Genomic DNA, 13,011 nt, shown 5'->3' with positions numbered 1-13,011 from the left:
TTAGCTCTGACCTCCGGGCACCTGCACAAATCAGACATGCTGCTTCCAAAATGCCAGACTTCACCCTCAGGCTAACAGAATTGTCTCTGTCTATGAATCCTATGAAAAACTAGTGAAATATAAAGTGACATTTTACTTTAAGATACTGCCTCAGAGAATCTCACCTGTAGACTACAAAAACTAATGGTAAAAATGCAGAATTAAGTGTATTTATATACACAAAGAGAGAAGAAATTATTTTAAATTTGCTCACTTAGAAATAAATTACATTCTCACATTTATGAGCAATTTTATTTTAAATATACACCAAAAAGTTTCATTTTTTATATTTTACTGATTGATAGAAAAGCAAGCCAAAGTCTTTAGAAACTCCCTGTTACCATTCAGCCCCAGTGTTAGGATAGCCCACCTCTGAGTTTCCAGACTCTGCTTCCTGAAAGGAAGATGTGTCGGTGGAATTGAGGAGGTCTCCGAAGTATTCTGCCCATCGACTCACAACTTCCCGAGTTGATGTCAGCAGCATCTCATCTCCACTGTTCACAGTGTTAATGGTGCATTGCTTCCCTCTTCTGGGAGGCCAGATGATGAACAAGAACTTCCTCAAAAACTGTTTTGGCCTGGTAGAACTCCTTCAGCTTGGCAGCATCCCTTAAAGCAGTTTCAGGGATTGCTGCAATGACAGTCACAGATCAAAGCCACAACTCTAATCAGCTGCCTCAACAATGGAGGCGCAGAACATGGTCCACTCTGACCCAGTGACTCCAGCCTCGTCCGGGATGCGAGAGAAATTCTGCCAGAGGTAGCATTTAAACTCCTTATGACACAGGACTCTGCCAGATGTTCCCAGGAGACACTCATGACACGTTTGGATCTGCCAGGTCTGACAGACTGTAGTGATCGGTTGACAGTTATGACCGCTCTTCACCCAAGTGTACAAAATATGAGGCTGCAAATCCGAAGATACGACCACAAAGTCAATCATTGAATTACGGCCTAAGGTGTCCTGATGCCAAGTGCACATATGTGTCAAAGGGTGGGGAGGAAGCAAAACTGCTAAACTACTCTTCTAACCACCCTTTGATCGTGAGGGGAGAGCTGCCACAGGCAAACACCACAGACACAGAGTCCAATCATAGACAGTTTATTACTTGGTCAAGAATTTGACCCACCCTAAAAGCTAAACATCCACATTTAAAATGCATGCGATTGTCTTAAAAGTTTAAAGTCCAAATGAAAATATTGCAGTTAAAATATGTCATTGGCAGTCGATTAGGCTCCAAAGAGTCTTCCGCCACCATTCCAGGCCGGGGGCCACACACCGCAGGATCACCTGTCCGGGGTTTAGAAGGGGTAGTGAACACTCAGGACTCGTGTCAACAGGCATCCAAAACATTGCTGTGAGGCCATGGATCAGCAAGGCCTCTGCCACTTACACCTCCAGATCCAACAGCCACTAGCTCCTGATGCAGTCCATCAGAGGATTGGCAGCCGCTCCACAGCCACATGTCCAGCCCAGGCAGCAGCCACCACCACCCTTTCCCCATACCCATGGTCCTTTAAAAAAAAGGGGGAGAGTAGTTCCACCCACAATTGTGATTCGTCACAGTTCAAGGTGTTAGAGCCATGTAATCAAGGACATGCACACATGCAAAACACAACTCAAGAAACAAAGACAAAGAAAGCCCACCGCGAAGTTCCATTACCCACATATGGAAGCCGTTTGACCACAGTGTTCATTATGGACACAGAAATCGAATTACAAAACACTGCCAATCAGACCCCTCCAGGTGTCAGTATCATTGCCCATGTGAGCATTGAAGTCCCCCAGCAGAAGGAGGGAATCCCCCAGAGGGAGCGCTCTCCAGCACACCTTCCAAGGACTCCAAAAATGCTGTGTGCTTGTAAGCACAGACAACAGTCAGGACCTGTCTCCCCACCTGAAGGCGGAGGGAGGCTACCCTCTCAGCCACCGTAATCATTTTGCCCACATCTGCTGTGCTCCTCTCACCATAGGCAAATCCAGAGAGGAAAAGGGTCCAACCCCTCTCAACAGGACCGGTACCAGAGCCCAAGCTAAATGTGGAGGCAAGTCTGAGCGACCTCGCGCACCAGCTCAGGCTCCTGCCCCACCAGATACAGTAGATGACATTTCATGTCCCAAGAGGTAGCTTCTGTAGCCGGGGATCAGTGGGACAAGGTCCCCACCCTTTGCTCTTCCATCAGCTTTCTTTGCACCCATTCCCCTTGGCCCCTTCCACAGGTGGTGAGCCTATGGGAAGAGGGACCCACATTATACTTTTGGGGTGAGCCAGGCTAGGCCCCATAGGTGCAGGCCCGGCCACCAGGCACTCGCCATTGAGCCCAATCTCTAGGCCTAGAGGAGCGAGTTTGAGCGCCTACTACAAGTATACTATTTTTGGTGTGTGCATGTGTGTTTTAATGGGTGTAACGAGTCTTATGTTCACTATACATAACTAGACACTTACGAAATATGGACTAAAAGAAATAAGACGTAACACAATACAGGCAGCACAACAGAGAATGTACTACATGTATACTATGACACTTATCTGGAAGGTAGGATCTTTTAGTCAGGTGGCACAAAGGTTTACAGTCTGACAAAATAAGTCCAAAACACTGTCAAGCCATGGCACAAATCACCAGGTTCAGCTGACTGGTAGATTTCAGAGTTCAATGGGTTTTGGCCTTTTCCTCTGATGGAGAAGTGCCAATAAACTCACACAGCATGGAATTAGTAACATCCCTGAGAAGAGAGAACTTATAAAGGCTATGGGCATGACATCACATTAGGCAGAAGTCATTGCAGTTGCAACCACTCAACATTCTGATTGTAGGATTTTCTTTTATTTTTTTATTTTTATATTGAATACCCAGCCACACATGATGTTTTGTTGTTGGACTAACCTTTGCTTTTCTCCATAAAATGTCTTGTCATTTACAAAGAATGCGTTTTATGTTTAAAATACTGAATTTTGATTATAAGACCACTCTCACTGGCTTTACTTAAATGCTGGAAATTGTCTCTGTTAGAGGGGGAAATTTAGTAGAACTACAGCAAAACTGGCCAGATTCCCAAATGTTGCAATGGTGATTTACCAATGCTGCTGTCTGCTCAGATAAAATCAAACCACTGGAGAGAAAACTGAAACTATTTTGAGATTCTCCTATGTGAGTTTCTGAGGTTCTATAAGTCTGTCATGAGCATTAGTGTCGGTCTGAGAGCAGCATATTAACTGGAGGTTTTACAGTTCTATAATTAATCCTTGTCACGCTCTTCTATGATTCATGGAGGTGTATTTTCATGGATTTGGAGAAGTGAGAGAAGCTCATTTGAATTGAACACTATATTCTGGATATGGTAGTTGCAAAAGGGATACTCAATGAACTTTTTTCTCATTTCAGTGAGCTTTCATAAAGTGATACCGATGCCTAAAGATATCCACAGGTTTGTTGTAAAAAGGAGGAGCTCTTAGTTTCACATAAATTTGATACTGCAAGTAAATACCACGATTCCCTAAATAAAGGAAACACCAGTATAAAGGACCCATCCTTAATTTTAGGGTCAGATTTGGGTATTTTCTATGTTACCGTGTATAAAGCATGCCAAGAGTTTGGTGACAATGTAAAAACTGTAGCAAAACAGAATAAAAGTTATAATTGTATTTTCTTCATATTTTCTCATATTTTTAGATGTTTTTTTTTTTTTGCAGGCATATTGCTGTGACAGAATTTTGAGTAATCAAGCAAGAGAGAGAGGGAGGGAAGTGGGGGGGGGCGGGCGAGCGAGCTGGTGATTATGTAAGCCTGAAAAGTGACTTTTCTTGATCTGTGAAGGAGATTGTAGCATTGATAAATATTTCTGGCCCCTTCCTACAAAATATATCAGTGACAGAAACAGCGTTCAGATAATAATAATGCGTTCAAATAATATCTGTTAGACCCAATTTGATCAGATTAATTAGACCAATAATATTGTTTTCTGTACCATTTTGCACTGTGACAGAGAGTGACAAGTGTTCAGCCAATGACAAGATGAGTTTCACTTTTCACTATTAATCCGATTAAACACATTGACAGTGCTTGCATACATTCCCTGCATATACACCTCTTGCAGGTTAGCAAGCTAACAACAGTGCAGGGTTAAGAGACGCAAATGCTAACCTCTTTTTCTGTCGAAAAGAATGAACAGCAACACATCCACTCACCAAGCCAAAGTCAATAAGAAATGTGCTTCTTTTAAGATGGAATGACTATGGGAGTATATGCAAATATACCAAACCAGCAGTGAAACTGGGTTTTTTTTGTTTTTGTTTTTTTTTTTTCCCCCCACAACTTGTGGCTTGTTTATTACCATGGTGACAAGTGCAATATACTGCACACTGTCATGTCTGTAACACTTATTGCTCAGGATATTGAAAATAAATAAATAAATAAATAATAATAATAATAATAATAATAATAATGTCACCTCAGCTATGCCCTTATAAGTGACGGAATAAGTACCAAGAAGCACATTACCGGTCCACACATAGGATTAAAAGTTGTTGGACATCATCACGTCATGCTGTTCACATGAATTCTTGGAGCTCCGAGCTGCCTTGCGTCATCAAAGTACGAGCCAAGTACCAGCCCACTTTGACTGAATCAGTCCAGAGGTCTGTTCCAGCGAGCGGGTTTTGTGAAAACTCTGTGAGTTTGTTAACCCTGAGATGAGGGAAACTCAGAGTTTACCATTTCAGAAAGAGAGGTAATTTAAACTCTGAGTCTCTTACTGCAGTAACTTACTCTGTGAACCTAACCTGCTCGCTGGCAGGTTTTATCCAATAAACACTGAATTTATCCCTGTCTCTTCCCTCGTTTTGAACTGAGAAACACGAGGTGTCAGTTTATCAGAAATCCCGTCAATATTGAAGAGAAGTTCATCCGAAGAGCCTTGCGTCGTGAGAGTTTTCTGACCATGGATCCATATTTTGTCATTGCTGGACGAATATTTAATTGAACGTTACCATTTTTCATCTAACTCCATCATTTATCTGACCAACATTCTCCGGCCACACATTTGTAATCTCACACGCCGTAGACGTGCTTTGAGTTCAGAGCAAATTCTTTGCGCAGCTTTACGTTTTTTTGCAGAGCATTTGGCAAAGCAACTGTCTGCTGCGCAATATGAGAAGTGTCCCTGGTGCCCAAACATTTGCTCCACAATTTTGTGGTGTTTCCTGGGCACAAACCTTTAAGGAGGAATTCTACGAGGAGGAGGAATTCTACAGGATTGAAGGTGACTGATATAGCAATCATTCTGTTGAAGCTAACGACCACATTTTAAATTATATTCTGTTAATGACATTCTGCTGTAACCTCTGACTTGGATCAGTAACACAGTTTTATTTTGTAGGGCTTCCCACTGTGATCAGGTGCATTGATGGAACACGAATTCTTATTACTGCTCTTTCATTGAAAGGAGACTATGTAAATAGGACGTCATTTCACAGCATTAATGTGCAGGTATATTGACTACTCTCAATAACTCACTTTATACCTCAATACAATGAAACTAACATATCTCATTGTCTGCACTGTAAAGATCATATTTGATGCAGCATGCCTCATCACAAATGTGGAAGCCAAACTGGACACAGCAACGACATGTTGAAATGGCCTCTGAATGATTCATACGTAACTTTGTTAAATTTTTAAAAATATATTTACAGCCACAGTGATTTACAATCAAGGGCCTCTGGGTATAGGCAAATTGTGCCTGACCTGTTTGACTTATGTTTTTAGATTTCATTTTCAGTTGCTGCCAAGTGCGCTTTATGCCTATTAGAGCTCACCTAAATGAAAATAACATTTATACCTGAACATCACTGTTTTCACCTGTTGTATTATATAACAGTGTGATTAAATGTAAAATGAATACTGCATTAACTTACGCATTGAATAGACAACAATTGTCTCCCATGCCGATTGGCTCTCCTTGGCTGCTGCAGCAGTGTTGCTTCTTTTCTACCTTTTTTTTGTAATATCTGTTCATACTCACCATAAGCACGCACTAGTACTTCCAGTTCTCGTTGAGTGAAATAAGTTGATCATTTTTTGGTCTCATTTTCCATAGTTATTCGTAGTATCGGTGCTCCATTGTGATGGCTTTTAATTTTTGTCATGCATGCGCTTAACTCAGGTTGAGCATACTCAGAGTTGATTGAACTAACACAGATCAACTGTTCTGGAACCGAAAACTAAGAATTTCCCATCTCGGGGTAAGTCAACTCAGATCTCAGGATTAAACTCAGAGTTTGTTGATCCTTTTTACTGGAACAGACCCCAGGGCCACAGCTAGGCCCCTGGATATATTCAGAGCCCCCCTCCTTTCTCGCTCATTAAGGACAAAGGACAAAATGTGAGTTATGTGATATAGGTCACTTTACGAGCAACATCGGATATGCACACGGCGACAGCCTGTGTGCATGTCTGAAGTTGCTCACCGTGGCCGAAAGCCTGGTCAGGGAGTTTTAATGAATGCTCAGATGCATTGAAAATTGTAGGGAACATTGGATGTACACCATTGCTTAGAATTTTTAACCGACAATTTGTGTGAATGCTCAGATGCGTTGAAAATTAGAGGGAACTTTGTATGTACATAGTTGCTTAGGTGTTTTAACCGACAAGCTAGCTAACACATTACCTGACCCTAACTCTTTTAAGTTGTTACCGAATGATCCAGAGGTCCTGATTTCGTACATTATTTCACGATGAGTCATATAAATATAGAAAGTACCAATACAAGTGGAAAACACAATGCTGTGACCTTTTCGCATGACATCAAAGAGAAGCCAGATACACATGGAGCCGTGTGCACTATACAGTTGGACATACTCTACATGCGGTTCCTCAATTTGGAGCAGATCATGTAATTTGAACATCAAAAAAATAATCCAACTGGAATTAATTGTCAATTCTGGAGTCTATCTTTAACTAGTCTATTGCCACTTCTACTTTAATCATGGCAACTTGTGTCACAGTGACATTCATTTGTTTACAGGAGCACGTCCTTCCCAGTCCCACCTGCGGAGATTAATGCGGATTAAGTCAGATAATTGTTTTTTAATAAGTACAATTTTGAAAAGGCTTTTGAGAAATCAAACGCTCGAATAATACAATCTAAAAATATAATATTTGATTGTTCCCTATCGGTTTCCTCGTGATTTACATACTACTGATATGTGACAGAAACAATTTTCCATTTTTATGCTTGTTTATTAGGGATGAAATGTATGTAAATCAAATATGAGAAATGAAACATGGAACCTGAAAATAAAAATAGGATTGTCATTGTCAATGCAAAAGCTTACCTCAGGAATTATCTGTAACCTTATCAAGAATATTGTTTTGGGGTTGAAGCCAAATTAGTCCTATTTCCTATGTTAAAATGTCAAATTTCCCCAGATTTTAAACTGTTCAAATCTCAGACGATGCCTTTACCTGCAATTAGAATTTACTCTCCAGGGGTCGATTAACATGTTCTGAATGTTTGTGGTCAATAAGGTGCTGGTTGCTATGGACAATTGAAAGATGCATATGCCATAATTTTAAACTCGTTTTTCTCAAAACTAGCGATTTGAACTTGGATTCATATTGCTGTAACTTCCTAAATTTGTAAAATAACTCCACATATTATTTTTCAATTTAAAGGGAATTAAGCGTAGGATTAGAGGATGTCAGTATTTAAAATTTATCACATATAAAGGATGATAGAAGTAATTACTTTTGTGCAGCATTGTATTGTTTTGTATTGAATCAGTTGTATTTCAGCTATTAATCTGATCATTTAAACCATTAGTCAGGAGATTTCAAGATTCTAAAAAATTGTTGAATAATCAAATGTCATCAAATCTTGTTTTGGACAACACATTGATTGTCTTTTTCTCCATTATTGTATTAGAAATCACACCTGATTTGTTTTCTTCCTGAAGGCACTGGGAGCAGATCAGACTTTAATCAGTTTTGATGCTTTAAAGAATCACTCGCAACATTGCTCCAACATCCTCCTGTTCAGCGTTACAGAGCTGTGAGTCACTCCAGTGAAGGAACCCAGTGAGGGATGAAAGCAGTATTAGTGCCGGTTAATTCGTCTTGACAGTTGGAAATGTTAAATCCTGCAGGGGGCTCAGATTAGCTCGTTCACTCCCTGCCTAAGTAGGTTAAATACAAACCAGTGTGATCAATCTGAAAACACTAACTAAATCCGCTCAGCATTGCCAAACACCAGCGACATGTTCGTGGGATGAGGCAACAAAATAAAGTTAAACATGTCAAATCACCAAACACCAATATTGCAGTGCCAGAAAGTTGTAGTAAAATTAGACGGAAGCAGGACATCTAACTACTTGGATTGTCTGAACTAGGGTAGGGAATTCCTGCTCATCAACAGCCATATCCTGCCTGTTTTCGAGTGCCCCACTCACATCACATCTATTCAAATAATCAGCTCATCAGCAACCTCTGCGGATGTCTGATAACAATCGTATTTAATATGCATTTTAGTGCTTAATTCAAACTTGAATTGGTTATCCATGAGTCCCAAGATTGCTAGTTATGTTAAAGAGATGTTAAGATGATTTATATGGAAACGAAGCTGGAGAAAATCAAGAAATACGAACAAAACTAAACTAGCCTAGCCTAGTCTACCCTTACAAGGGAATATGGGCATAACAAGCACCACTCAAAGGTAAATAAACCCTTTATATATTTATATAAAGGGACAATGTATAAGATTTAGGACTACATTAAATGGTCACAAAGATGGCTGCCTTGAGACTTGATCTCCTGTGAGAGTGCTTTCAAACTGCTTAATTCAAACTTGAATGTGTTAGCCATGGGTCAATTCAAACTTGAATGTGTTAGCCATGGGTCAATTCAAACTTGAATGTGTTAGCCATGGGTCCCAAGATTGCTAGTGATGTTAAAGAGAGAAGTAAGAATATGATTTATATGGAAACGAAGCTGTAGATAACCAAGAAATACGAAGCCAAGGCTACCCTTCTCAGGGCATATGGGCATAGCAAGCGCCACTCAAAGGTAAATAAATCCTTTCAAATTTTTTTATTTATGATGTTTTCTGATGTATATATGTATATTACACCTACGTAGTAGAGGTAAGATCGGGCCTAAAAAAATCCAGCCCGACCTGACCCAGGCCCGCGGTATTAAAGCCCGACTCGGCCCGAGCCCGACCAATTAACTTGATTTGCATGCCCAAGCCCGAAGCAAACCCGAATTTTCATATTTTATTTGTGAGGACTCGGGAGGAGGAGGTGATTTATGATAACAATAATTAAAGCCTTTTGTTACGAAATATAAGTTTAACAAGACTATATAAAAATTTACATCTTTTATAATTCTGTGTCTGCAGAGGTTCCATTAACCAACAATTTTCCATCATTGATAGATTTTTTTAAGAGTTGACGGGGAAAATTTTAAGGCCGTCCGTCATTGGTGCGCACTTGCTTAATCACGCAGAGAAATACTGCAGCCCACGAGGCTTTAAATAGAATAATGAAAATCAAATAAATGGGAAAAGATATATTTTTCAAGACATTTGAGGCTCTCGTTATGCGATCGAGCTCCTCACCACCATTCTATGTGGTAGTTATTTACCGTCCTCCCGGCCCATACTCTGGATTCTTAGATGAATTCCCTGAACTTATGGCTGACTTAATAACTCACACAGATAATATATTAATTATGGGTGACTTCAATATTCATATGAACTCCCCATTAGAGCCACTTACTGTAGCTTTTCAAGCAATAATCGATGCATTTGGTTTTACACAAATAATAAAAGCAGCAACACACCGGAATGGTAATATCTTAGACTTAGTGCTAACCCATGGCCTAACTGCCTCAAACGTCACAATTCTGCCGCATACTAACGTTATGTCTGATCATTATCTTATAACATTTGAAGTCCTAGCTCAGTGTGGTCTTGTTGTCCACAACCAAGGCTTTAAGAGCCGTGATATTAATTCTTCAACCACTGCTGCACTTTCTGAATTACTGCCTTCCGCAACAGCTGCCTTTCCGTCTTTCACTGGCTCAGTCGATAAGCTCGCGAATGATTTTAATTCGGTTCTTTTACAGTAAATTCCCTAAACTCTATTGCGCCGCTGAAACTTAAAACTCGTCCGAAGCGGCACACTCCGTGGTTTACAGAGGAAACGCGTACGTGTAAATTGTAACTTGAGCGTAAATGGCGAACAACTAAACTCGAGGTTTTCCGTCAGGCCTGGTGCGATAGCTTGCTGAAATATAAAGAGGCTCTTAGGTTAGCAAAAACAAATTACTTTTCCAAAATGATTAGTCTTAAAAAAACAACCCAAAGTATTTATTTGAGACGGTAGCGCAGCTAACACAGCAGCAGCAGGTTAATCATAATTCTCTCCATTCAGCACACGATTTCATGCAATTCTTTACTCAGCGGATTCAGCTAATAAGGGAAGAAATAAAAAAGGCAGCGCCGCTCACCACCTCGACTGTGATTGTTGATGCTAGTTCGGACAATCAGGTTCATGAAAGTCTGGCTACCCTGTCCCAGTTTGATTTAGTATCCCTGGAGTGTCTTACACAACTGGTTAATGCAGCAAAGCCGACGTCCTGCATGCTCGACCCGCTTCCAGGCAAACTCGTCAAAGATTTATTCCCGGTCTTAGGGTCATCTCTCTTGAATATTATCAACCTGTCACTCTCCTCTGGCATTGTACCTGAAGCTTTTAAGACGGCCGTCATTCAACCATTACTTAAGAAACCTCACCTAGATCCTGAAGATCTCTCTAACTATAGGCCAGTGTCACACCTTCCGTTTATCGCCAAAATTCTTGAGAAAGTTGTAACACAACAGCTTAGCGATTTTATGATAGACAACAATAGATTTGAACTCCTTCAGTCAGGTTTTAGGGCCAACCACTCAACTGAGACAGCCCTAGTAAAAGTGACGAATGATCTTCTCTTAGCCTTGGATTCCAACATCTCATCAATATTATTACTGCTTGATCTTAGTGCCGCATTTGACACTATTGATCATCATATTCTTATAGAACGTCTTAGATCATGTGTTGGTATCTCGGGATCAGCACTTTCTTGGTTCAGATCTTACATCCTGGGAAGGACGCATAGTGTCTCTTATGGCGATGCGATCTCTGAGTCTTTCTCTGTCTCATGTGGTGTCCCGCAGGGGTCAGTACTTGGTCCCTTACTGTTCAACATCTACATGATTCCTCTCGGCGATATTGTACGTAAACATGCTATTAGTTTTCATTGCTATGCTGATGATAGCCAACTCTATATGCCCTTAGAAATAACGGATCCGTGCAAGTGCAGTAAACTGGAGGCTTGCCTTGCCGAGATTAAACAATGGATGTCTTCCAATTTTCTGCTTCTCAACCCTAATAAAACTGAGATGTTATTTATTGGCCCTGCTCATCATCAGCACTTGCTTAAGAATACCACGATGAACCTAGAAAACTGTGTTATTTCCCAAAGTAGTTCTGCAAAAAATCTCAGCGTGATATTTGACTCAACTCTCTCCTTTCGAACACATATTAATAACATGACAAGAACGGCGTTTTTTCACCTCCGCAATATAGCTAAAATTCGCCCTATTCTTTCTCTTAGCGATGCAGAAACATTAATTCATGCATTTGTTACGTCGCGCCTAGACTATTGCAACGTTTTGTTTTCTGGACTTCCCATATCCTACATTAAAAGCCTGCAGTGTGTACAGAATGCAGCAGCGAAACTATTGACAAGGACGAGAAAGTTTGATCATATTACTCCGATTCTAGCTGACCTGCATTGGCTTCCAATACACGTGAGATGTGATTTTAAGGTGCTGTTAATTACTTATAAAATTTTACACGGTTTAGCTCCTTCGTCGACTTAGTATCACCTATGTTCCGTCCCGACAACTTCGATCACAAAATACCGGTTTGCTATCGACCCCACGAGCTAAAAAGAAGTCTGCGGGATCAAGGGCATTTTCCATTCGCGCGCCAGTACTATGGAATGCCCTACCTATGGAAATTCGCGCAGCCACCTCATTAGAAATCTTTAAATCCCGACTAAAAACACATTTATACTCAAAAGAATGTAGTTAATTTAGCCTGTCTGCAGCCTTCTTCTTTTTTTCTTTTTTCCTGCCCCCCTCTTCCGGCTGGCAGAGGGGGCTAGCTAGATGGTGAGGGTTGACTTGACCGCCTCCATTGGGTCCTGCGCTGGTCGACCATCACGGGTTAGGAGTTTGGCTGTCTGTGGTCCACCTGGCTGGAATGTGGGATGGTTCCTGCCCAATGGCTTTGCCTGCTGTCAAGACATCACTGCACTATATAGCACAATATGTTTTCTGTAATTTATATTGTTTCTGTGTCTGGTACATGCAGCATCCACTTCAACCTGTGGGCCTGGAAGGGGGCTCCTCCCACCTGTGGTCCCTTCTGGAGGTTTCTGATTTTCCCCAAATTGGGGTTTTTGAGTTTTTCCTTCCCCTTCTGGGAGCTTTGACAAGGGATGCTGTTGTGTACCTTATGCTGAAAAGATGTCTCTGTACGACCTCTTTTCATTCTGTGAAGCCCTTTGAGACTTCGGTGATTTAGGGCTATATAAATAAAATTTGATTGATTGATTGATATTAAGATTTGTAACAGGGTGGCGTTCACGTGCGCAGAGCATGCTCTGGCTCTGCGGCTCGTATAGTAGTTAAATAGCAATTACCTTACAGCGCCTTCTCTTGTTTTATCCTAATTATTTATTTTATAACAAGTATTCCTGTTGTGAGATGGCTTACTCGCATATGAATGTTCTTCTGAGCCACCGTAGTGAGCGTCTGGCCTACGGGATGACATCAGCAAGAGAGAGAGTCGTGCACAGAGGTGTTTATGTCAGCTTTTGCTACTGCTGTACCGTTCCGAGAACCGGCAATAAAACGACAGGGTGAAA

The 13,011-nt window shown here is 40.9% G+C and overlaps 1 protein-coding gene across 5 annotated transcripts in view; it reads left to right on the top strand.

The window, feature by feature from the left end:
* june (JunE proto-oncogene, AP-1 transcription factor subunit) overlaps positions 1 to 13,011 on the top strand; it is a 65,255-nt gene extending 52,244 nt beyond the window's left edge. For 3 of the 5 annotated variants that reach the window (XR_015867960.1, XR_015867961.1, XR_015867959.1), the window contains 3 exons: positions 5,155 to 5,299; positions 5,417 to 5,526; positions 12,237 to 13,011. The gene's annotated coding sequence lies outside the window, so the exon portion shown is untranslated. The remainder of the gene's footprint in view (positions 1 to 5,154; positions 5,300 to 5,416; positions 5,527 to 12,236) is intronic. The other 2 variants (XR_015867963.1, XR_015867962.1) reach the window with 1 other exon arrangement.

Source organism: Hippichthys cyanospilos, chromosome 15, assembly GCF_059441005.1.
Source record: "Hippichthys cyanospilos isolate Australia breed blue-spotted pipefish chromosome 15, RoL_Hcya_1.0, whole genome shotgun sequence".
Taxonomy (NCBI): domain Eukaryota; kingdom Metazoa; phylum Chordata; class Actinopteri; order Syngnathiformes; family Syngnathidae; genus Hippichthys; species Hippichthys cyanospilos.
Note: the sequence above shows the minus strand (reverse complement) of the source record. Positions and strands in the feature narration are given on the sequence as shown.